The sequence below is a fragment of the Saccopteryx leptura genome, chromosome X (genome assembly GCF_036850995.1).
Source record: "Saccopteryx leptura isolate mSacLep1 chromosome X, mSacLep1_pri_phased_curated, whole genome shotgun sequence".
NCBI classification, from domain to species: Eukaryota; Metazoa; Chordata; class Mammalia; order Chiroptera; family Emballonuridae; genus Saccopteryx; species Saccopteryx leptura.
The window spans coordinates 30,616,885-30,643,859 of record NC_089516.1 but is presented as its reverse complement, the minus strand read 5'-3'; the positions used below and the strand labels follow the sequence as shown (position 1 = coordinate 30,643,859).

General features: G+C 43.0%; 1 long non-coding RNA gene across 1 annotated transcript in view; it reads left to right on the top strand.

Moving 5' to 3' along the window:
• Positions 1 to 276: 276 nt before the first annotated feature.
• The window catches only part of LOC136385552 (uncharacterized), a 35,662-nt gene continuing 8,963 nt past the window's right edge, over positions 277 to 26,975 (top strand). The window contains exons 1-2 of the long non-coding RNA XR_010747841.1: positions 277 to 779; positions 986 to 1,231. This is a non-coding gene — a long non-coding RNA (uncharacterized lncRNA). The remainder of the gene's footprint in view (positions 780 to 985; positions 1,232 to 26,975) is intronic.

Here is a 26,975-nt window from a genome sequence, read left to right as displayed (position 1 = left end):
TTGATAATAGAAGGTATAAGGTGTAGAGGTACTTTTGAAAAGAAAAGGAAAAGCAAGTTGTTATGAAGGCCAGTTATTTCTGGATAAGAAAGTGCATAAAAGTTGAAGGTTTATGTAAGTTGCAGAAGGTCTGTGTAAGTTGCAGAAGCTCAGTGTAAGTTGTAAGAAGTTAGTAGGCAGAAAGAAATTAGTCCGTAAAGCTTGTAGTTCTAAGGGCACACTATCAGCGTGCCAACACATACTAGGGAGGACCCCTGACCTAACTATCTTATAACTACAGCTAAAGTAGAAAATTCTCATGAGCCCCAGCCTTATACCATTCTCCCCACTGATGAAGAATCAAGGATTTGATTTATGTCCAAAAGAGATGGGGGAATGTTAGATTCAAGGAGTACTGACATGCTGGGGCTGCCAAGAGTGTACAAGGTCCCTGTGACACTGAGAACAAAGAGTTCAGCAACATCCTGCATTGAGTCAGAGACCCTTATCAGAAGTTTATGTTTGAAATTCTCCACTGAGTAATACCCCCCCCCGTAACTGCGCACGACCTCCCTAGCCAATAATTGACAGCCACATCAGCTTCTGTATGACGCTTGCTCATCCTAGACAGCCACCCTATAAAAAGGAGCCATTTTAGAAGCTCGGAGCTGCAGTCCCTGTGCAGGTTTGGGGGGCTGCAGTCCCTGCGCAGGTTTGGGTGGCTGCAGTGCTCCAGTCTCTTCGGAGGCGTGGGTTGCCCGCAGTCCCTGCGCAGGTTTTGGGGGCTGCAGTGTTCCCCTGTGTGGGTTACCTGCATCCCTGTGCAGGTTTGGGGGGGGGCTGCAGTCCCTGCGCAGTTTGTTGGCTGCGCAGGTTTGGTTGGCTGCAGTCCCTGTGCAGGTTTGGGGGGGCTGCAGTCCCTGTGCAGGTTTGGGGGGCTGCAGTCCCTGCGCAGTTTGTTGGTTGCGCAGGTTTGGTTGGCTGCAGTGCTCCAGTCTCTTCGGAGGTGTGGGTTGCCTGCAGTCCCTGCACAGGTTTGGGGGGCTGCAGTGTTCCCCTGTGTGGGTTACCTGCAGTCCCTGTGCAGGTTTGGGGGGCTGCAGTGTTCCCCTGTGTGGGTTACCTGCAGTCCCTGCGCAGGTTTGGGGGGCTGCAGTGCTCCCTTGCATGGGTTGCCTGCAGTCCCTGTGCAGGTCTGCAATAAAACTTATAAAAGTCACTTTGGGTCTGCTGTAGCCTTTCTCGCCAGAATGTAACAGAGTCCCCATGTCCACAAGAAATGAGATGGACTGACTTACCCACTTGTTGCAGAACCCTGGGTTCTTCGAGTCCAGGCCGTGTCCTAGGAGTTTGAGCGATGCACCCACCTGGCTGGATTGCCCTTCCATTTGGGCAGCTTGTCCTCCACGTAGAGGCACTGAGGAAAAAACCTGTTGCCCAAAGAGGCAATCTCTCTGCCAGTGACTGGGCTGCTTGCAGTCAGGGCAGGGCTCAGTGGGCAGCCACCGGCAGGGGCCCTGCTGGGACCAGTGGTCCTGCTTGCCACACTTAAAGCAAGCTGCTGGTGGCTCTGCTGGTCTCAGGGTTGCCACAAGAGTCGGGGTTTGGAGCGTTAGCTTCTGCTGCAATGGGGCCTGGCGAACATGCCTGTTTCTACTAGTTGGGACCGTTAAAAACTTTAAATGCCGTGTTCACAGGTTCCGGACAGGGGTTTGGGGGTTTGGGAATAAGGAGAGGGGGGCTCGTGCGGAGCCCGGCACCCAGATCCTGCAGGAAAAAACGCTGGAGCCAAAGGCAGGACAGGGCAGGAACTTCCTGTAAGAAAATTGGGGTTGGACATCCTGAAAACCGGTGTAAGAGCCAATGCCAGGCTGAGAAAGGCCTGACGGAGGCGGGACTAGAGAACACAGTGAAGGGAGGGGCCCCTGGCCAGCAGGGGAGGAGAAAAAGATGGTAGTTAGTAGATGGCGAATAAAAAACAGGTTTTTGCGAAAGGAGAGGAGGAGGCTCTCAGAGGAAAGAGAGGTCTGCAGAGGGACCAGAGAAAAGCCCTGAGAGAGGGAGAAAGAGAGAGAAAGAGTGAGGGAGAGAGGCGCCCCCGGGGGTCAGGCAGGAGGGAAAGAGAGTTGGGAGTCCGCGGAGAAGGAAAGATTAGGAATAGAGGTTTTAGGTAAGGTTTCTCTGGCCAGAAAAAGGCCTGCATGGTGGAACAGGCAGCACAGAGATTAAGGACGGTTGCGCAAATAATTAGAAGCCGTGTATGAAAGAGATCTCCAATCAGTTCCCAGCTTTTTTGGCGATAGTTAAATTGGTGAGGATGTTAATACCGAAAATCCCTTCAGGAGGCTAATTGAGTGGGTTCTGTGGCCTGGCCACAGCAGAGAAGAAGAACAGTTTCTTCTTCCTTAGGGAGGGAAATTCCTGTGCCCCAACAGCCGCACTCAGTTCTCGGAGTGGTCAGACCTGAGCATTAGCGTCCTAAAAACTCAATGTCCAGCCACGGATGAAAGTGGATGTGCTTGGGGACAAGCACATGCTCACTTGGACGAACGGAAAAGAGTTCCCTGACGTAGCTACGGTTTTGGACAGGGAGTCTCGGAGGAAAGAACTGAGAGGAAAGCTGGAGGCAGGGGACTTACTGCACAGTGCGCCGAAGTGGGTTGGAGATCGGAGATCCTGGTTCTTTCTCGGAGGGGAGGAGAAATGAGCAGTCCTTGCAGACTTCTAACTCCTTCCAGGTTTTCGGCACCAAAAATGTAAGGTATTTTTCCCCGCTGAGAAGGAAGGAACGGGGCTCGGAGCCGCAAAGTGTGGAATAAGTAAACAGCTTTATTGAGTACAGAGCGCACACCCCGCCCGGCAAGGTTCCCTGGCCCCGAGGAAAGAAAGAGAAATATGGAGGTGCAAGATGGAGGCTAGGGAAGTTGCAAAGATTAAACCGCGTGGCAGATATTTAAAGGGTCCCTCTAGGGAAGTGGAGCTACTATGACGTGGTGAAATTTCACTGGCTGGCAGACGATCACTTCTTTCCAAATGGTTCCTGGGAAGCTTCCTTTGGCGGGCTTGATTGTGGGCGGTCCTAGCCAAAGTGGGCGGGTCTGAGTTCCCCACACGACCATCCTCCATTATCCACCGACCTTACATATACCATAGTGTATATATGCCAAATCTTCCTTATCCGGTGTGTGTGTGTGTGTGTGTGTGTGTGTGTGTGTGTGTGTGTTTACTGTGATTAAAGCCTTTAAGCAAACTCTTGGCCAATACAACAAGAATCCATAAAAGAGTAGTGTCCTTAACATGTTCACCAAGTCTATGTTGGCACCAACACCATTCCAAATCCCTGCGAATGCAACCCAACCCCAGTCCAGTTCGTTAGGAGCTATCACAAGGAGCAGGATTCCAGACAAAGTGCACATCCAGGAAAAGTACGCATGGCACTGGAATTGTTGTCACAATTCTATACTTTGCAGCTCACGTCCATGTCCCAATGACCGCTGCTTCTACCTGGTAATGATTCAGGTAGACTGGAAAAGCCATCTGCAGCATATGTGGAGATCAAGCCTCTATTCTCTGCCTGAAGAGATGAGACCAGGGTGCTTTTCCCAGGAGCTCTGCAACTGTGGCATGGTAAAGAGAAACTTGGGATACACTAAGCTGGGTGGCAAAGGTAAATTCATAAAAGAAGTTGGCAAAAGGGGGAGAGAGAGCTCTAAATTAGGAGTAGGTCCCAGCCTGAAATAAGAGTGGGGCATTGAGGAAGGAGGAATAAAGGAAACACTATATATTAAACCCAATAAATTAAAGAAAAAACAGATGTGACCAGAAGCTCTGAGAAAACTATAGTGTTTTACAAACGAAATTCCTTAGTTAGAACTGATGTGGGCTGAAAGGGTCCCTCCCAAAATTTCTATGTTGAAGTCCTTGATATTTTTTCTCCCATTTCCTCAGAATTAAATTAAAATGAGGTGATGCCTGTTAGCCCTAATTCAATATGACTGGTGTCCTTATAAGAAGAAGAGATCAGAACACAGACACACAGAGGGGAAAGACCTTGGGAAGACAAAGGAAAAGATGGCCACGTACCAACCAAAGAGACAGGCTTAGAATGAAACCAAACCTGCTGAAACCTTGATCTTGGTCTTCTAGCATCCAGAAGTGTAAGAAAATATAATAAATTACTGTTGTCTAAGCCACCCAGTGTGTGGTTCTTCATTATGGGAGCACTAGCAAACTAAATAGCAACTTTTATTGCCATGTGGAATCTGAGTTTATATGTATATCATATATATCATGTCCAGATATTATTTATCAGTTACTCTAACTCAATTGCTGAAGTTTAAATTAAAATGTTCTGGAGGTGGAAGTTGATTGCTTACTTTTGTGTGAGCCAATAATGTGAGGAAAAAATTTAAAACGATAGCACAACCTGTCTGTGATTGTGCCATAAACACTTTATCCTCACAATATAGGAAGCCAAGACACCTCTCCTTTGTTATCCAGTCAGACCACACCAGAACATCGTCTCAGGTCTGTGGACCACATTTGGAAAGGGAGGTAAACTCATGCATCATGCAGATACCCTTCAAACACTGTGTTATATGCATTGAGTACCATTCATCATCCCACAACCGAAAGAAGTAGGTATTAATACATCTTTTCCATTTTACAGATGAGGAAACTGAGACTAAGAGAGGTTAAATAGGTTTCCTATAGTTAGACAGCTGATAAGTAGAGAGTCTGTATTCAAACAAATTCTATGTAACTTCACTGAACCTCTTTCAGAAGATAGGAGAGTTTTCCTCCTGGGTAGCTTAAGAGGATCCAGAACTATGCCTCACTTCCTTTGCTTTTTCATTCAGGAATCTTCACTTCTGCTACCCTCTTCCATAGCCATGTTGTGGACTCAGTCATCTCTCAGAAGTGCATATATTTAAAATCTTCACCTCAAACACGCCTGTTCGGATGACCACCACCTGTTCCACTCTTCTTCATTCACTTGTGTGCAAGATGAGTGTCCAGCCTCATCAAGAACTTTAGTTTCTTTTTGACACTTCAGAAAAATACAAAAAAAAAATGTGTTCTTTTGGTATGTAACAGAAGGTAAAATGGTTGCTCAGTAATCAAAAGTCTGCAATACTCTTTCTGCTGAGATAATGGGCTATGTCATTAGTAGCTTAGGGTAAATTAATTAAAGGAATTCCTTTCTCTTCTGCCAAAGGATTGTGGTGGTAGAGAAATTGAACGTAAAAGTGTAATGAGTATACATAACATATAAAAGTAATTGATTTGTTAAAATATTTGGTATTTTAGGGAAATTAAGTCCATGTTAGTATAGACAACGGTCATCACAACATTTCAAGAAAAGACAAAATATTAAATATTTTAGGCTTTGTGGGACATATGAACTTTGTCTCACCTACAAACTGTCATGTATTGCACACCCAGCAATAAAATATATGTAAATATGTGGTCATGACTCAGTTCCAATAAAATTTTGAATATTTGCTAGTTCAGTAATCACTACTGAAGAAACAATAAAGTTTAATTATGTTTTCTTCAGAACTCACATGAGGGTACAGATGAGTGAAAGTTTATGTGGAGCCATCTCTGTTATTTTCCAGCGACCGAGGTGATTCTAAGCTGCAGACCTATTTGACAGCCAGGATGTCTAAAGAGTGTTTCTCAGAATGCAGTGGCCATATTCACAACCTGGAGTCTTCTTAAATGTACATTCTGATTCAATAGGTCTGAGGTAAGGCTTATGACTATTATTTTTCTAGCAAGTTCTAAGTGAGGTTGATGTTGCTGGTTCACACAACCCACATTCTGAGGCCAGTTTTAAATGCTGGACATGTTTAAGTCCTGCCATACAGATTGATGTAATTGTTCTGTGATATGCTCAAAGCATTGAGAGTTATAAAACTCTGCAGGTGATTTTAATTCACAGTAAAGTCTGAGAATCTCCATGCAAAGTGCATGGTTATTTATCAATTTTAATTATTGCCTCATCAGTAGCCCCTCTGTATCCTCTTCCCATTCCTCCACACCCTAACAGATTCATCCTTTTTTTCTGGGTCCAAACATCTGGATAATTTGGGGGGTCAGGATTAGCATTTTATCCTTTCACCCTTTCCCACCTCTGAGGAGTGGAGTGTAGTTCAGGATGGAAAGAGGGGCTCAGGAACTGGGTTTGGGAAGAATAAGCAAAAAGTGTTCTAGGGGCAATTTAACGGGAAGGCTGGTTGAGACAAATGGGGGATTGCACGGACAGTTGTCACAGGAAACTCACCTCTAGACTGAGGTTGGGGCAGCAGAAACAGCAATGTGCCTGTGTCCTGGCAGCACCTGACAACCAAGCAGCTTGGAAGGGTTTTTCCTTCTTAAGATGCTTGGTGCAGAGTTAGGTGAAATGCAAGGGAGACCTCCAGTGGCAAAGTGTAGACATGAAATGTCCCCCCAAAATAGACACCACAGAGGAAATTAGAAGTGAGTAGATGATGATGATGATGCTAATGAAGATAAATGATGGCTTACAAATAATATATCTACTATATGTGCCAGGCACTGGGATTAATTTAAATTTTAAAATATTAAACTTTTTAATCTTCTCAGCAACCAATGGCATTACCAATTTTATTATCCCTATTTTCTACGTGAGGAAACTGAGGCAGACATGGGCTGAAGAACATACCCGAAGTAACCCAGTTTAAGAAGTGATTAAACTGGGATTTGAACCCAGACAATGAGGGTTAAGAAAGATAATCACTGCGTAGCTAAGCTTGTCTACATATTAGTAAATGTTCAAAGCAATCTGAAAATTATAAAGAGACTCAAGCTAGCGAACTATCATTGATAAGGTATGTAAATCTGCAATTTTTAACTTTATCTTTGTATCCCCCCCAGGTACAGAACAAACATGTGTTGATTATTTTTCCCAGGCCAGGACAGCCTTATGGTTTACTGGGTAGACATTTAATATGGTCAAAAACAGTGGGCTGAGAGAAATGCTAAGTTTTTAAAGAGGAAATTAAAAAAAAACCTCCAGAATTATAATTTCATTAAGAAATTAAAAAACAAAATCCTGGGAAATGATTTTTTTCTACCCATGACCATGAAGACAAGGTAATAGGCTAACTCATGCCCACTCATCCTGCATGGAGAAACCAAAGGCCATATTGAGGTTAGGAACTGGCTGCTTGTGGGACTCTGTGGAGACACAATCTGGAATGATGTCATGGTCCAGGTGGGGCCAAGAGCAGCCTGGCTGTTCCAACATCTCAACTCATCATCTAGGCTTGGGTCTAGTTGGGCTGTACTCTCTCTACAGTCTCTTTCTGGTGAAATTAACCAGTTCCATAACCTCAACACCATCTATTAATATAGCTGATGTCTCCCATGTGGGCATTACCAAACCTGACATCCAACCTGAACTCCAAATTCCCTTTTCTGGCTACTTGCATGCCATTTCCACTGGTATGTCTCATAGGCATCTCAGCTTTTACATACTATGCTATTCGCATTCATCTGCACCACTGGCCCGAAGTCCCCAAATTAATAAATATCACTGCCCTCAATTCTAGTATTCAATTCTAAACATTAGAACCTAAATTATTTTTCTCATTTCTCATTCTTCACCTCTGGTCTGTAAGCAAGTCTTTTTGGCTCATCCAGTGCATCTGGAATTTGTCTGTATCTCTTTCTTTTCTCAGTCATCACCACAGTCCAAGCCAGCACTGTCATTTACGAGGACTAGCTACAAGATCTGTTCACTGGTCTCCCTGCTTCAGTTGTCCCCCAACCTTACATTCTTCAAAGTAGTGTGTCACTGGCCTTATTCAGGGGAATTTATTCTACTTAATAGTCAATATCAAGGCCCTGGCCGGTTGGCTCAGTGGTAGAGCATCGGTCTGGCGTGCGGGAGTCCCAGGTTCGATTCCCGGCCAGGGCATACAGGAGAAGCACCCTTCTGCTTCTCTACCCCTCCCCCTCTCCTTCCTCTCTGTCTCTCTCTTCTCCTCCCACAGCCAAGGCTCAATTGGAGCAGTTTGCCCGGGCGCTGAGGAAGGCTCTGTGGCCTCTGCCTCAGGCGCTAGAATGGCTCTGATTGCGACAGAGCATCGCCTTCTGGTGGCGTGCCGCTTGGATCCCGGTGGGGCGCATGCGGGAGTCTGTCTGACTGCCTCCCTGTTTCCAACTTCAGAAAAGGAAAAAAAAAGTCAATATCAAAATTTGACCTTGAGCCTTGACCTCATATTATTCAATTTTTTAAGCGAGATAATTTGGGGTTTAGGGTACCGTGGTACCTCAAAGAAAGAGTATAATTGAAGCAAAAAACTATACTGGGATGTTTTCTAAGGGCAACAGGCATGTCCAGCATGGTGACCATGGGAAGTCATTCCCAAGTTTGTGGGAATGGGAGCTAGCCTAAGTCTCAGCTATGGTGATCAGTGTTGCTGAGGGTGAGGTTGTCAAAGAGGTACTATGCCAAGATGTTTTAAGGGTCTCCATCTTGTAACCCAGAAAATGTTAAGAAACATTAATATTTGCATCTTTTAGTAAACAAGGAATTTTCAGGTAAAATGTAAGAACTCTTTATTTTAATCATTGCCTCATCCCATTCTCTTTACTCTTTCTCCAGAAGCAAACCCACTTATGATTTTTAAGGCCACGTTTTATAGTTTTAGCACGAATGTGCGCCCACATTCACCAGGGCCACACATCATCCACCTCACCCCACCCCCATATACCATTGTTTATAAGGGGAGATTAATTTTGTGTTTTCTGAGCTCACAGGGAGTACCTTCTCCATCCACCCAGGGTCCCACAGAATACCTCCATTCTCCAATCAGGGTTCCACCCAGTAACTCTATCCTACTTCCAGGGTCCCCACGATAACTCCTCTCCCTTCCAGGATTGCCCACAAAAAAACAAACAAACAAACAAAAAAAAAAAAGGCCTGACCAGGTGATGGCGCACAGCATTGACTGGGATGCAGACCTAGGTTTGAAACTTTGAGGCCGCCAGCTTGAGCGCAGGCTCATCTGGTTTGAGCAAAATCTCACCATCTTGGACCCAAGGTCACTGGCTCGAGCAAGGGGTTACTTGGTCTGCTGCAGGCCCGTGGTCAATGCACATATGAGAAAGCAATCAAAAAACAACAAAGGTGTTGCAATGCGCAATGAAAAACTAATATTTTTTTTTTGTACTTTTCAGAAGTTGGAAACGAGGAGGCAGTCAGACAGACTCCCGCATGCACCTGACCTGGATCCACCCAGCATGACCACCAGGGGGCGATGCTCCGCCCATCTGGGGCATTGCTCTGTTGCAACCAGAGCCACTCTAGTGCCTGAGGCTGAGGCCATAGAGCCATCCTCAGTGCCCGGGGCCAACTCTGCTCCAATGGAGCCTCGGATGCAGGAGGGGAAGAGAGAGACAGAGAGGAAGGAGAGGGGGAGAGGTAGAGAAGCAGATGGGTGCTTCTCCTGTGTGCCCTAGCCGTAAAACGAACCCGGGATTCCTGCACACCAGGCCAACCTCTACCACTGAGCTAACCAGCCAGGGCCGAAAAACTAATAATCGATGCTTCTCATCTCTCCATTCCTGTCTTTCTGTCCTGTATATCCCTCTCTCTGACTCTGTCTCTGTAAAAAAATAAAAAAAAAACAAAAGCAAAAACCTCCTCCTCCATCCAGCGTCCCCGGCAATACTTCCTCCGCATCCCAGGGTCCCCCCATAATACTTCCTCTTCGATCCAGGTTCCCCCACAAAACCTCCTCCTCCATCCAGCGTCCCCCACAAGACCTCCTCCTCCATCCAAGGACTCCCATAATACCTCCTCCTCCTCCATCCATACTCCTGCGCAATGCCTCCTCCCTCCCACCAGTCCCACACAATACCCCGTCCTTCCACCCATGCAATTCCCGAGCTGCACGTGGTTGGAGTATGGATGGTTGAAAGATTCCTGGAAACCTGTTTAAAAACTTAAAAGGTGAAGGTTTTGCACACACAAATGAATGAACCAACAACTTTATTAGAAGAAATGTTAAAACTTGAACATAAATACTTAAGTGAACTTTTAGCAAGGGTAATAGAGCAACATGCATGCTCGCATGGTGAGGAGGGGCTGTCTCTCTATGACTAGTCGGAAGACAGTCCAGACTCAGTCCTTGCTGTCATCCAGGGGGATCTTGCCACAGTGGTGTTCTGCCGGGCCGGATTCTGGGGCTCCCATCTTGCGCAGGCTGGTGATGTGGTCCTCCAACTCTTTGTTGAACTTCTGCTGTTCCTGCAGGCAGTGGTTCTCCAGGAAGTCGCACAGAAGGGTGTCCTTCTTCTCGGTGGCCAGCTGGTGCAGACTGAGCAGGCTCTGCTTCACCTTCATGGACAGACGCAAGGCTCTCTCCAGGACCTTCAGGCTGTTCCCCCAGAAGACGCTGTGATTGCTACGGAAGTCGCGCAAGGGGGTGTTGCTACCGCGCTGGTTCACCAGCTGGATCAGCCTGTCAGCAGTTGCCCTCTCCTTGCCTGACTGCTCTTGGAGGAACCGGGCAAAGGGCTTTGAGACCATCTTATCCAAATAAAAAGCCATGGACCCGTAGACGTATGCCGCGTAGAGCTCCAGCTGGATCTGGTCAGTGATGGCGACCTCACAGTCAGGGTGGTAGGTCTCGCTCGCTAGTGAGGGCAGTGAGGTCGCCATGTTTGGAGGTGCCAGCGTGGGTGGGCAGCACTGAGGATAAGGTGGCGCGGTGGGGGCTGCAGGACAGGCAGCGGCAGGATGAATGCGTAGGTTACCAGGCGTGGGAAGGTCCTAGGGGTAGGTGGCCAGGCCTGTCAGAGGCTGAGTCAGCAGCAATGGCGGTGGGACCTCCTTGTGCCCCAGAATCGAAGAGGAAGACAACGCTGTTGAATTCAGGTTCCGGGGTGAAACGGAAGCTCTGCAATCAAAGAAGAGGACCCCTCCTCGTGGGTTCTGAGGCTGGCGAAGCTGGGCGATGGCACCAGAAATGAACTCTGTTACTAGGTCAAGGGAAGGGTTGGAGTCAGTTAACCTGCAGGTGGACTGGGGGGAGGAAGGAAGCAGGGAAGGGGAGAAGTGAGGGAGAAGGAGGAGGAGGAGGGGGAGGAGGTGGGAGGAGGAGGAGAAGTGGGAGCAATGTGTTTTAGGTTCCATCAGAGCCTGGAGAGGCCAACAAATTTGCGCTGAGCACCTGACATGTTCTGAGTCTTTAATTTGGCAATGTTTCTATTTTCAAGTAGTTACAACAGTTTTCTAGTTCCCTTTAATAACACCATGTTCTTTTTTTATAAACCCATTTTCTTTTTTTTTTTTTTTTTTTTTTTCTGAAGCTGGAAACGGGGAGAGACAGTCAGACAGACTCCCGCATGCGCCCGACCGGGATCCACCCAGCACGCCCACCAGGGGCAACGCTCTGCCCACCAGGGGGCGATGCTCTGCCCCTCCGGGGCGTCGCTCAGCCGCGATCAGAGCCACTCTAGCGCCTGGGGCAGAGGCCAAGGAGCCATCCCCACCGCCCAGGCCATCTTTGCTCCAATGGAGCCTTGGCTGCGGGAGGGGAAGAGAGAGACAGAGAGGAAGGAGGGGGGGTGGAGAAGCAAATGGGCGCTTCTCCCATGTGCCCTGGCCAGGAATCGAACTCGGGTCCCCTGCATGCCAGGCCGACGCTCCACCGCTGAGCGAACCGGCCAGGGCCTAAGCCCATTTTCTACGTGAATATTTTGACAATATTAATTCTTATTTTTGATACATGTATCATTTTATTTAGAGAAATGTTTTTTCATCATCATGATCTCCTCTTTCACTTTCCTGTAATACTTTAAACTGTGCATTCATATTTAAGAATAAGGGGCACATTTGTTTAGCTTTGGTAATTAGTGTACTGTAAATCTTATCTATATTTCTGATGGCGGGTCACTAATAGACTTCTGGGAGGGCAGAGTATGTCAATTAGGGAGCACTTTTCTCTTTGAAATACAGGGAATGGGGTTTGTAGATAAGGTAGAGACTATCCCAAATGCCAAAAGCTTGGCATTTTTCTGAATTTAGAAGACTTCTCTGTATTCCTCTTCTAGGAGGATGTATCCATTTGTTTTATTTCCCTTCTCTTGTGCAGGTGTGCAGTTTTCTCGAATCTGCTCTAATATGGGTTCCCTCCTTGAATCTTTGAATGAATGAGGAGCATGTCCTCCATCACCTCTACCAGCAATGTGCACGGGAGCTGTGTAAGTACAACAAATAGTAATGTCCTGTGTTAAGGCAGTAAATCTCAAATGCTTGTCACAGCAGTTAGTCTACCCTGACTAATTACCCAGTGAAAGTAGTTCTGACCCACTACAGGTTAACCTCCCCTAAACCCCTGTGCTCTTTTATTATATCCTTTTGGTAGAAATGCATATCCAGAAGAAAAAAATATAATTATCTAAATAATTATGGTCTATTTCTTTTGCTAAATTTATCAGTAATATATATCAGTATTGCTCCCTTTTTTCCTCATGGAGAATGAAATGAAAAATCCCTCAAGCACATATAAGGACAAAGGAACAAATTTTTCCATTTCTCTCAATTCTGGAGAACAAAATCAGGCCGGTTCTTAGGTGCCTGACCTTAAGCTAGCAACAGAAGTCACACAAGGGGAAGGGACCATGACTGGCTGAACTGGAAGACTTGATATCATCTAAATCTTTCCCAAAGAAAATTAATTTCATGTGAAAATCTCATCTCCTTCAATAGGAGTATGATTTGGTATCTAATACTAGTAAATGCCATCATATATGAAACTAGCACTATTAGTTGGCAGCAAAAAGCACGTGTGAGTACCGAATACTTGAAATGATCATAGTTTAAATTGAGATGTGCTACCATTAAGAAAATAGCTGTCTTAGCCTTGCTCGCTTGCACTTTGCATGATTAGTGCATGAATACATGGCACAGCCACGTGTCTATAGCTTCTGTAAGGTGTTTTCCTTTGGTGGAGATTGCTTGTCTGCTTTCCTGCCACCAGGAGGGGCCGTTTTCCTGTTAATTCAGCTTCTGCTGTGATGAGTGATATTGCTCCTTGCTCACTCACTGCTGTGAGAAGTGGTTGTCCCCTGTTGGTTTGCTAGCCCGCTGTTGCAAATCTGTAATAAATTAGAATATTCCTATGCTTTCCGGCTCCACAGTTCCTCTACCATCTGCCGAAATCCAGAGTGAACCTGCCTGGCCTCGGCTACCCGCTGTGCTCAGGGGGACTGTGGATGCGTGGATCGCCTGCCCACCACTTTGAGGGGCCAGTTTGTTGTTTCTTTGCCTGAGATGCAGTTTTCTCTTCATGGGTGCTTCTCTGCCATTTTGACACTTTATTAAATGGAATGGCCCAATGCTTTCCAGCTCTGCAGTGTTTCTACCATCTGCCAGAATCCAGTGTGGACCTGCCAGGCCTCGGCCACTGGCATTACACAGCAACAAAACACATGATTTTGAGAAACTTATGCCAAAACATAGAAAATATCTTATTTTTATATTGATATATTGAACTAATAATATGTTGGATATATTGGGCTAAATAGAGGGGTGGGGCAGTGAAGGGTAAAGGGGTCAAATATATGGTGAGGGAAGAAGATTTGATTTTGAGTTATGGGTACACAGTGCAGTATTCAAATGGTGGATCATAGAATTGTATACTTCAAATCAATGCAATTTTATTAAACAATGTGACCCCATTCAATTTAAAAATTAGTGTCACCTTTTTTAGTCACTTCTTAAATGTTTCTATTAGAAAACTTAAAATGTCATTTGTGGTTTGTTTTGTGCTGAGAGTGCTACGCTAGACACTTGGATGGATAGACCATGAACACATACTTTTCTACTGAGAATACCCAGTGCCTCAAAAAATGCCTTGCTTTTTAGATGGCATTTCTCTCCCCTCATGTCAGGCAAATTGTATTCACAGTAAGAACCTGTACTCCTCACTCCATCATTTCTGTATTCAGAGAGAATATCCTGAGCAGTGGAAAAATCATTTTTGTAGGAAGTGGTTCTGATATATTTCTTCCTTGTCGAATCACCTGAGGGGCTGTAAAAGATTTTGAAGTATACCTACACCCCAGACATAGTAAACAGTAATGTGTGGATGTGTGACTCAGGTGTCTGGGTTTTTCAAGTTCCTCAGGTGATTACAATGTACCTGGTGAAATCTCATTTTATAAGCAAGAGCAGGTGCTAGGGAACTAAAAATAGGTGAATCTTTTATCACATAAGTTTCTCTAAAGGAAGCAGGGCCACGGATTTCCTCCATTGTGCTCAGATGTCTGAATAAAATGTAGTTTCTTTATATTCTATAATGGATTTAAACTTCCTCGTGATTTTCTATCACTGTTCAGAAAACAACAACAACAACAACACCAAAACCAAGCAACCAAGAAAACAAAAAGACAAAAACCAACTTTGTTAAGTGTGATGTTTCCATCTCGGTTAAACAGAATAGTGTATTTGGAAAAAGTGGACAACTTACACTTAAAAAGCTCTCTTTCAGAATGCTTTCCCACCGTATTCCTTCACCTGATTGTGGCACAGGGACTGTGTATGACCTCATGGCAAAGGAGCAGGTGGACCTCCTTGCCTGAGGCTGGTCTTGGTGTCAGGTCAGGCCAGTGTTCGCTCATCTCTGAGCTCTACACATCCTGCTGGAGTCTGCAGCTAAAGTCTGCAGCTGGTGCGTCCTGTCATCTACTTTTCTCCTTGGCCTTGCTTTGCTCACAGCCAGCTGCAGAGGCCGGAGCCCACACAGTTGAGTCTGGGGAGAGGGCACAGGGAAGGTTTTCGGCCCAGCCACACATGGCATCTCCCCTAGGTAATGCTGGGCTTCTTGATCCCTGCCCTCTCTCTGTCGGCCCTGTCCTCCTCTTTGGTAATGAGTGATTCGGTGGGGCCCTAAACAAGTGTCCCTCAGAGTCACCAATGTGAGGATGGGAAAAGCCCCTGAGCCTTTGGTATTCTCTCAGCTCATTCAACATGACCCTCCCCAGGCTTAGGGCAGGATGCAGGGGTTCCCTCTCCCCACAATCACCCAGGACCCACTGCCTACTTCCTCTCCCTCATGGCCCGCCTTTATCTGGGGCAGGAAGTCTCCTGTTCCAGATGCCCCATGCGATAGGGTGCCTTCTCTGCTCTGTGAGAGCAATGTGCACTCAACGCTCGAGATTTGATTTTAATGTGAGAGGAAGGAATTTGGAGAATGGTTCTCTCACAGCAAAGCCTGGCATTCAACATCATGGCTTCATTTCCGAAAATCTTCTTTTAGCTAGCCTCAAATGGAAACACAAACTTCTCTCGGATTTAATTCAAATTACAGCCCTCCATTCCCTCTTCCGAGGTTGATGCTGCCTCAGGGTCAGTAGGGACAGGGTCAGCTACATGGAAATGCAAGGGAGAAAAGCTCATAAATATGCATTTAAAGGTATGCTTATTAGTCTTATTATTAGTGTACAGGAACAGTTTACTGAGTGCCAGTAGCAGTTCTGTGTGCTTTACATGAATTAAATCATCTTAATCCCTATCACCACCTAATGAAGAAGCAGGCACAGAGAGGTTAACTAAGTTGCCAAAAGTCACACAACTGGCAAGTCTACAGGAGATTTGATCTAGACCAGCTCCAGAGTCTGTGGTCTGAGCTCTTCTCTTCACCCATAAGGTCCTTTCCCCTGCATGCTCCCCACTGCTCTTCCTGGGGTCACAGGGATGAACTGCTGCAGGAAGAATTCTTTTGACATGTGAGCCCCAGAAGTCTCACTACTTAAGTGCTCTTTGGAAGGGGTTGCTATACAATATTAAAAAGTAAGTAACTGTGCAGGAAGGAAACTTCAGTTGAGCTTAGTGCCTGTCATTAGCGCTTCCCTGCCACACTGAGTAATTTCTCACTGTGGGGTTCAGGTTCTTTGTTTCAGGCTCACTTGTATTCCGGGCACTTCCATTAACTCAGTGTGGCTTGTTATACAGTGTGCCCACCCCCACACCTTAGCCTTGCTGATTGCTGCCTCCTATTTTCTTCTCTTTAGCAATATTACTCAACCCTGCACAATTCACACTATCTTTGGATGTAGTTATATAATATGTTGCTTTCTGACTGTGTCCTACATGTGTGCTTTATTTCCTCAACCTCAGTATGAACTCTCTTTGGGGGGGGGCTCTGCCCCATATTAGACTCTCAGCGCCCACAGGTCCTAGCACAGCAGGGAGTGCGAAGTTGTCGCCTAGGAAATACTTGTGGAGTGATTCACTTGGGGAAATATATAATACATTACCGTCGTCTCCACGTCTTCATTATTAATTCAGCTCCTTTCCCTACTTACTTGCTGCACAAATCCTCAAAACTTACATTGAATCGCTGCTTCCTTTATATTACAAATACGTGAACTGGGCTCTAACTAAACTGCAAAGGTTGAACTTAGATCAGAACTGGGAGTTCCTTGCTGACTGACTTTGGGATACATGCATTCACGCCTTTATGCCTCGGTCCCCACAAACGCACTAGGGGGAATATAATTGTAGTATTTCATAAGGAGGGTGTGAGGACTAGATGAGATAAATCACATTCGTGGTTAGACAAATGCCTGGCAGGTTGTAAACACTCAGTAAATGTCAGCTACAAAGAAAGGATGCGTGTTCCTCTTTACCTTTTAATCTCTTCTAATACCGCCTGGTTTTTATACCTAAATCACGTTTACACAAACATGGAAAACACACATTTCAGGTCTTTTCTTTTTTACGATTTTATTCATTTTCCAGATGGCAGAGAGAAAGAAAGGAGGGAGGGAAGGAGGAGCTGGAAGCATCAATTCCCATATGTACCTTGAAGAGGAAGTCTGGGGCTTTGAACCGGATACTTCAGCATTAGAGTTCAATGCTTTATCCCCTGCACCAATACAGGTCAGGCCTCAAATATAGTCAATTGTTTATCCATTCACTCATTTCCTGACATTGTTCAGAGATATGACTTCCCAACTGACCCTTCGACAGTCACACTCTCCTAGGACACCAGGAGGCAGTGTTTGCTCAGCCAAGTACATAGTATTGTCAGTTTGCTTTGCCCTGGGGCCCAGCCTGAGTTAAGGATGCTGTTTTGAGAACTCGCACTTGTTCTACTTTTCTCCTTCTCCTGTACTTTCCTTATTCTGTGCCTGCCTGTTTCTTTCTACCCACTTCTTTCTCCTTCGTCTTGACCCAACGCCGTTATACAGCTAACCATTTCCTCAAATATGCCCCTTGCAGAAATGTGGTTCAGGTTTCTGAATCATTCTCAACAAAACATTCCATGAAATTCCTGATAGCTAACAAGCCAGCAAGACAAACCTGTGTTTGCCATCCCAGGCACAGCAAGATTCTGGGTTCGAGAGTGGCTTGACTGTCCTCCATTCCCACGGTTTTGCTTTCCATGATTTATTTCACTTACTCCTGGTCAACAACAGTCTAAAAGAATTAAACAGAAAATTTTAGAAACAAACAATTCAAAATATATTTTGAGGATAAGAGAGAGACTATATTCAAATAATTGTAATAAATGTTCTATTTAATTATTAATTATTGTTCATCTCTGAATGTGCCTAACTTATAAATTAAACTTCATCATAGTTATGTTTATAAAGGGAAAACATTGTATACATAGGGCTCGGTACTATCCATGGTTGCAGGCACCCACTGGGGGTCTCAGAACATATCCACCGAGGACAGGGAGGGACTACTGGCTATGGGCGCTCCCCAGGCTTTCCATCCTGCGTTTAGCTGCTTCCTAGAGGCACTGCCCAGGACTCTCCACCATTTCCTCTTCCTGGATATGAGAACTCGGCCAAGTATGAATAAAAACAGCAGCTATCCTCAGGGAGCCCATTTGCAGTGCTAGGCATTTTGTGATTCACGTGCATCCTCTCATTTCATCTTCAAAACAGGGCTGAGAAGTAGCAGTTACACATGTGGAAACCATGGCTGATGTTAAATAATCAGTCAAAGTCAGGCAGCCAGGAAACCGAAGAGCTGGGGTTCAGAACTGGCCCTCTGATTTTAACACCCTTGCTCTTAACCTCCCACTCCCTTGAGGTCCTCTAAAACATCACATGTCCTTGCCTCAGCAGCTAGAAATAGAACAATGCCATCACCCTCTTGGCCACCCACACATACAGTTCCCAGGTGTCACTCCTTCTCAACACCCGCCAGTCCCAACTCTACTGGACAATCAGAGTTGGAGACTTGACCTGCCAGCCTGTCAAGGCTGTGGTCCTTTCCTCTGGGGTCCTATATCCAACAAGCAGGAAAAGACCCCAATAATACCCAGATAAGCAAGTCAACCCAATGGCCATGGGCAGTTGAGCATACGGTGAGGTAGGTGACTAGGGCTGTCTGCAGTGCTGAGGAGCCAGATGAACGTGGGCATTGGGGGAAAATACACAGCATGGCTTAGGAGGGAGCATGTCCTCTGATTCAGAGCTGTGGTTTGGTTTCTCCCAGTCATCAGCAATTCCCCCACACTACGGGGAAGGGCCAGCTTAACAACTCAGAAATAAAGAACCTCTCCTTTGAGCAGCTGTGAAAGTAAGTATAAGGGCCAGCTCTTCTGCAGCCTGGGTGAGCTATATGCACAAACCATTTCTGGGACATAAGGCTTCCTGCAGAGACAGGTCCAGGTTCTCTCTGAGCACTGGAGACAGATCCGACATTTCAGTTGTTTCGGATTTTGGTGCATTTACATGCCCTTCCAATGAAGAAGAGAGGAAGGAGATGATTGCCCTGATAGTTCTGGTTTTCTGCATGGTCAGTTTTATTGGACTGAAATGGGTAGTCCTGGAAACCGTGGGAGGCTTGTCTTGGAAGGGCCCCACTACTGTGGAGCTGGGATACATGATTTTCGTAACCCACATGCATATTCCATCACCTGTGGGTTACAAACTGTTCATGGGTTCCAAACTTAATTGAATGAGTCACAAGCATAATTTTCTTTTAAAAAGGAAGTAGACTGAAGTTGAATACAATGGAAAATACCAGAGTTCCTTATACATATCAAGTCATTATTCCTTAGGATTTTTTTTTTTCAGTTTTATACATTTATGGCTGTATTGGGTCACAATATTAGATGTAGTCTAATTGTGGCTGAGATCAAAACGTTTGTAAACCACTGCTAATCCGAGTCTCATTTTGACAGAAGGGAAAATCATCTTTTCCTCACAGGGCATTGGAAGTAGTCAAACACTGACCACAACTGAAATAGCCATCAAAAGCAGAAGAGAAAAGTAAAGTGAAGCATAATTATATGAATGGCATACTATATATTGTATTTCCCCATGTATAAGACAAACACTTTTTCAAAAATTTTGCAGTCTAAAAATACAGTGTACCGTATACAGCACTTGTAGATTTTTTTTACCTGCATTTCCCGCTTTCTCAGACTTGTTTTTGAGCTCATTTTTGAAGACAGTGAATCTTCATCAGACACACATGAGGACAAGCTAATGGGATGAGAATTTTGACAGTGGTGAGGAGTTGTATGAATTTTATGATGAATGAAACTCGAGTTCAATAACTTTATGTAATACTTTTGTTTTCCAAAATTTGGGCCCCAAAATAAAGGTGCGTCTTATATATTGTAGTGTCTTATACATAAGGCAGAACGGTATACAGAATACAGCAAAGAAAGTGAATGAACTACAGTTATATGCAGCAACATAGATTAATCTTAGTAACATTGTTTTGAACATAAGAAGCAAGATGAAAAAATAAGGCCTCATCTATGAGCAATTTATATAAAAATTTAAAAGCAAAATTAAACTCTATGACTTAGCTTTGAACCCACAGGTGGTAAAATTTGAAAGGAAAGTGATACTTACCTGAACCAGGCTCATGGTTACTCCTAGAAGGCAGAGGTGGGAGGGTAATCAGGAAGGAACATGCCAAGTGGAGGATACAATGGAACTGGCTGTGTTGTTTCTTAACCCTGCTGGTGTCACATGGGTTTCAGTTTAAAATCAGTAGTTAAGTTGCAGTCCATGTTATATTGACTTCCAGCTATGCATGTTTCATAAGTTTCAAGATTTTAAAACACAGTTATCAAATTTGTATCTATTCTTCATCTACATTTTTATTAGTTGCTCCTAATCATCCCCTCAAGGAAAGGTTCAGAGAAATGATTATGCAAATGAAGTGTCAGGGCCTATTACTGCTAGACCAGCAGTGCTCAACACAGATGTCAGTAACAGGGTGCTGGAGAAAGGAGAAAGGACAGCGCGAGGAGCCCCCGCAGCGCAGGAGCCAGGAGACTGGGACACCTGGCAGCCTCCTCTTCCGCCACTGGTTTCCTGTCCTCAACTCCTGGCAACAGCCAGTTAAATCTTGGTTCATTGCAGTAAAAGATCGGCCTCAGCCAAGGGTATTTAAGAGGTACCACAAACTGGCACTGAAGTGTCGTCCATGTTAATATCCACAGTATAAGTTAGTAGTAGGGAGAAAATTCAAAGTCTTTGAGGCATATGAGGCGCTATCAGATGCTAAAAAAATGCATTTCTGCTTTAATATAAATTGAGGGTGTTGTTTAGATGTGCATGAAGGCAGGTTGGGGAAAGAAGCTGTGAGGCTTGCTTGCTTGGTGGTTTACCGTCTGCAAGCACTTTGTACAATTAGTGCCTGAGCAGGTAACAAAAAAGCCATGTGTGTGTCTCTCAAAAGCTGTGAGTGCTTTCAATCAGGGGTGACTCTCCCAGACCGCTCTACTGCCACTGCGAGGTGTTGATTTCCTAATCCCTTGCCTTCCACTGCAAAAGCAGGGTTTCCTTTGTGTATTTGCTCACCTGTCATTGCAAGCCGCCAATAAGTGGGTATAGCCCTACACTTTCCAGCTCCACAGCTCCTCTTCCGTCTACTGGAATTAAATGCGAACCTGCCTGGCCTTAACCACCCGTACTACATCTGGCTACTTAGTAAGTTTTGATAATATTATGAATATAGAATGTTAATCTTAGGGTTAAGACGTATAGCTGGTAAACTGGGTCTTGGTCATTTGCTGAAACAAAGGAAAGAAAAAAAGGAACTTTCAGTGGCAAAGGAAGTGTTCTACATCGGTGCAATCCAGTACAGAAGCCAATAGTTATGTGTTGCTATTGAACACTAGAAATATGGCGAGTGCAATGGAAAAATTACATCTTAAACTTCATTTACATTTATCTAATTTAAATCCACAAAGCCACATGTGACTAGTGGCAAACCATTGAACATACTGTTCTAGATCCATTTGCTTTGAATAATCAAACATACTAATGCTTTGGTTATGGACCCACCTCAATTGCAGTACTACCTCTGTTACTGCCCCCCAAGACTTTAGATGGGGTATTTGATTTTCCATATCCTCAGTATACTCATCTATAAAATGAGTAGTGAGAATAGATACTTCTTAATCTTTTTCCGTTTTTTTAAAAAATTAAGTTTAATGGGATGACGTTGATAAATCAGAGTACATATGTTCAGAGAAAACATCTCTAGGTTATTTTGACATTTGATTAATCTGCATTCCCATCACTCAAAGTCCAATTGTCTTCCGTCACCTTCTACCTGGTTTTCTTTGTTCCTCTCCCCTCCCCCAACCTTCTCCCTCTCCCCCCCCTGTAACCCCCACACTCTAGTCTATGTCTCTGAGTCTCATTTTTATGTCCCACCTATGTATGGAATCATATAGTTCTTATTTTTTTCTGATTTACTTACTTTGCTCAGTATAATGTTATCAATGACCATCCATGTTATTGTAAATGATCCGATGTCATCATTTCTTATGGCTGAGTAGTATTCCATGGTATATATGTACCAAAGCTTTTTAATCCACTCGTCCACTGAAGGACACTTGGGCTGTTTCCAGATCTTTGCTATTGCGAACAATGCTGCCATAAACAGGAGGGTGCATTTCTTTTTTTTAAACAGTGCTATGGTGTTCTTGGGGTATATTCCTAAACATGGTATAGCTGGGTTAAAAGGCAGTTGGATTTTTAATTTTTTGAGGAATCTCCATACTGTTTTCCACAGTGGCTGCACCAGTCTGTATTCCTACCAGCAGTGCAGGAGGTTTCCTTTTCTCCACATCCTCAGCAGCACTTATTCTGTGTTGTTTTGTTGATGAGCACCATGCTGACTGGTGTGAGGTGATATCTTATTGTGATTTTAATTTGCATTTCTCTAATTTTTAATGATGTTGAGCACTTATTCATATACCCATTGGCCATCTGTATGTCCTCTCTGGAGAAGTGTCTATTCATTTCTTTTGCCCATTTTTTGATGGGATTGTCTGTCTTCCTGGTATTGAGTTTTACAAGTTCTTTATAAATTTTGGTTATTAACCCCTTATCAGATGTATTGTCAAATATATTCTCCCATTGTGTAGTTTGTCCTTTTATTCTGTTCTTATTGTCTTTAGCTGTGCAAAATCTTTTCAGTTTGATATAGTACCATTTGTTTCTCCTGTCTTTTATTTCACTTGCCCATGAAGATAAATCGGCAAATACATTGCTGCGAGAGATGTCAGAGAGCTTACTGCCTATGTTTTCTTCTAAGATGCTTATGGTTTTATGGCTTACATTTAAGTCTTTTATCCATTTTGAGTTGATTTTTTGAATGGTGTAAGTTGGTAGTCTAGTTTCATTTTTTTTCAGGTAGCTGTCCAATTTTCCCAACAGCATTAGTTGAAGAGGCTGTCTTTACTCCAATGTATGCTCTTACCTCCTTTGTCAAATATCACTTGTTCATAAAAGTGTGGGTTTATTTCTGGGATCTCAGTTCTGTTCCATTGATCTCTATGCCTGTTCTTATGCCAGTACCAGGCTGTTTTGAGTACAGTGGCCTTGTAGTATAACTTGATATCCCGAAATGTGATACCTCCCACTTTATTTTTCCTTTTTAAGATTGCTCAGGCTTTTTGTGTTCGACATTTCTTAATCTTGATTTGAGTATTGTATTCTATTAATGAATGCAAACCAGCTATCACAGGTCCTGACAGTAGTTGATATTCAAGAAATATTGGTTTCCTCCCAGACCTATGTTACTGTCTTGAAACTGTGTGAGTTCCAAACAAGGATGAGATTAGAGAATTCAGATGATTTAGTAAACTGTGCCCTGCATTTCTTTTTTTTTATAATTTTTTATTAATGTTAATGGGGTAGCATCAATAAATCAAGTATATATATTCAAAGAAAACATGTCCAGGTTATCTTGTCATTCAATTCTGTTGCATACCCATCACCCAAAGTCAGATTGTCCTCCGTCACCCTCTATCTAGTTTTTAATGTGCTCCTGCCCCCCCCTTTCCCCTCTCCCTCCTTCCCTCTCACGCCCCCCCACCCCCGGGAACCACCACACTCTTGTCCATGTCTCTTAGTCTCATTTTTATGAACCACCAATGTATGGAATCATATAGTTCTTGGTTTTTTCTGATTTACTTATTTCACTCTGTATAATGTTATCAAGATCCCACTATTTTGTTCTAACTGACCCAATGTCATCATTTCTTATGGCTGAGTATATTCCACAGTCTATATGTGTCAGATCTTCTTTATCCAGTCATCTATTGAAGGAAGAATTGTTTTTGATTGTTTCCATGTCTTGGCCACTGTGAACAATGCTGCAATGAACATGGGGCTACATGTGTCTAAACGTATCAATGTTTCTGAGTTTTGGGGGTATATACCCAGTAGAGGGATTGCTGGGTCATAAGGTAGTTCTATTTTCAGTTTTTTGAGGAACCACCATACTTTCTTCCATAATGGTTGTACTACTTTACATTCTCACCAACAGTGAATGAGGGTTCGTTTTTCTTCACAGCCTCTCCAACATTTGCTATTACCTGTCTTCTTGATAATAGCTAATCTAACAGGGGTGAGGTGGTATCTCATTGTAGTTTTGATTTGCATTTCTCTAATAACTAATGAAGATGAGCATCTTTTCATATATCTGTTGGCCATTTGTATTTCTTCCTGGGAGAAGTGTCTGTTCATGTCCTCTTTCCATTTTTTTATTGGATTGCTTGTTTGTTGTTGAGTTTTATGAGTTTTTTGTATATTTTGGCTATTAGGCCCTTATCTGAGCTCTTGTTTGAAAATGTCATTTTCCATTTAGTTCGCTGTCTGTTTATTTTGTTGTCAGTTTCCCTTGCTGAGCAAAAACTTTTAGTCAGATGTAGTCCCATTCATTTATCTTTGCCCTCACTTCTCTTGCCTTTGGAGTCAAATTCATAAAATGCTCTTTAAAACCCAGGTCCATGAGTTTAGTACCTATGTCTTCTTCTATGTACTTTATTGTTTCAGGTTTTATATTTAGTTCTTTGATCCATTTTGAATTAATTTTAGTACAAGGGGACAAGGTGTAGTCAAGTTTCATTCTTTTGCATGTGTCTTTCCAGTTTTCCCAGCACCATTTGTTGAAGAGGCTTTCTTTTATCCATTGTGTGTTGTTGGCCCCTTTATCGAAAATTATTTGACCATATATATGCGGTTTTATTTCTGGACTTTCTATTCTGTTCCATTGGTCTGAGTGTCTATTTTTCTGCCAATACCCTGCTGTTTTGATTATCGTGGCCGTATAATATATTTTGAAGTCAGGTATTGTAATGTCCCCAGCTTCATTCTTTTTCCTTAGGATTGCTTTGGCTATTCGGGGTTTTTTATAGTTCCATATAAATCTGATGATTTTTTCTTCCATTTCTTTAAAAAATGTCATTGGAATTTTGATGGGAATTGCATTAAATTTATAAATTGCTTTGGGTAATATGGCCATTTTGATTATATTTATTCTTCCTATCCAAGAACAAGGAATATTTTTCCATCTCATTGTATCTTTTTCAATTTCCTTTAATAATGTTTTGTAGTTTTCGTTATATAGGTCCTTTACATTCTTTGTTATGTTCAGTCCTAGATATTTTTTTCTCCCATCCAAGTACTAACCAGGCCCGACCCTGCTTAGCTTCCGAGATCAGACGAGATCGGGTGCATTCAGGGTGGTATGGCCGTAGACCTAGGTATTTTTTTGTTGTTGCAATCGTGAAGGGGATTATTTTTTTGAGTTCGTTTTCTAGTATTTCATTTTTGGCATATAGAAAGGCTATGGACTTTTGTATGTTAATTTTGTATCCTGTGACCTTACTGTATTGGTTTATTGTTTCTAATAATCTTTTTGTGTTTTTTGGGGGGTTTTTGATGTATAGGATCATATCTGCAAAAAGAGATACCTTTACTTATTCTTTTCCAATATGGATGCCTTTTATTTCTTTCTCTTATCTGATTGCTCTGGCCAGAACATCTAGCACCACGTTAAATAAGAGTAGAGAGAGAGAGGACAACCCTGTCTTGTTCCTGATTTAAGGTGGAACGTCCTCAGTTTTATGCCATTTAATATGATTTTGGCTGATGGTTTATCATATATGGCCTTTATCATGTTGAGATACTTTCCCTCTATACCCATTTTGTTGAGTGTCTTAAACATAAAGTTGTGATGTATTTTATTGAATGCTTTTTCTGCATCTATTGATAAGATCATGTGGTTTTTGTTCTTGTTTTGTTGATATGGTGTATTACGTTAACGGTTTTACATATGTTTAACCATCCTTTAGATTCTTTGATGAATCCCACTTGATCATGATGTATTATTTTTTAATATGTTGTATTCGATTTGCTAGTATTTTATTTAGTAATTTAGCATCTGTATCCATTAGAGATACTACTCTGTAGTTTTCTTTTTTTGTTGCGTCCTTGCCAGGTTTCGGTATGAGGGTTATGTTGCCCTCATACAATGTGTTTGGAAGTATTGCTTCTTCTTCAATTTTTTGGAAGACTTTGAGTAGAATAGGAACCAAGTCTACTTTGAATGTTGGATAGAATTCACTAGTATAACCATCTGGGCCTGGACTTTTATTTTGGGGGAGGTTTTTAATAGTTTTTTCTATTTCCTCCCTGCTAATTGGTCTGTTTAGGCTTTCTGCTTCTTCATGACTCAGTCTAGGAAGGTTGTATTGTTCTAGGAATTTATCCATTTCTTCTAGATTGTTGAATTTGAGGCATATAGTTTTTCGTAGTATTCTACAATAATTCTTTGTATATCTATGATGTCCATGGTGATTTCTCCTCTTTCATTTTGGATTTTGTTTATATGAGTCCTTTCTCTTTTTTCCTTGGTGAGTCTTGCCAAGGGTTTGTCAATTTTGTTGCTCTTTTCAAAGAACCAGCTCCTTGTTTTATTATTTTTTTCTATAGTTTTTCTGTTCTCTATTTCATTTATTTCTGCTCTGATTTTTATTATTTCTTTTCTTCGGCTGGTTTTGGGTTGTCTTTGTTCCTCTTTTTCTAGTTCCTTAAGGTGTGGAGTTAAATGGTTCACTAGGGTTCTTTCTTGTTTGTTCATATGGGCCTGAAGTGTTATGAACTTCCCTCTTATCACTGCTTTTGCTGTATCCCAGATATTCTGATATGTCATATTGTCATTTTCATTTGTCTTTTGATCTCTGTGCTTATTTCTTCTTTGACCCATTCATTTTTTAAAAAAGTATGTTGTTTAGTTTCCACATTTTTGTGGGGGTTTTTTCCCTCTTTTTAGCAGTTAAATTCTAGTTTCAAGATTTATGATCAGAAAATATGCTTGGTATAATTTCAATATTTCTGAATTTGCTGATGTTATTTTTGTGGCCCAACATATGGTCAATTATTGAGAATGTTCCATGTATACTAGAGAAAAATGTATACTTGGTTGTTTTGGGATGAAGTCTCTTGTAGATGACTATCATATCCAGGTCCTCTAGTGTTTTCTTTAAGGCCAATATATCTTTATTGATTTTCTGTTTGGATGAACGATCTAGAGCCATCAGCATTGTATTGAGGTTTCCAAATATGATAGTATTTTTGTCACTTTTTTTTTTTTTAAGGTCAATCAGTAGCTGTCTTATATATTTTGGTGCTCCTTGGTTTGGTGCATATATATTAAGACTTGTTAC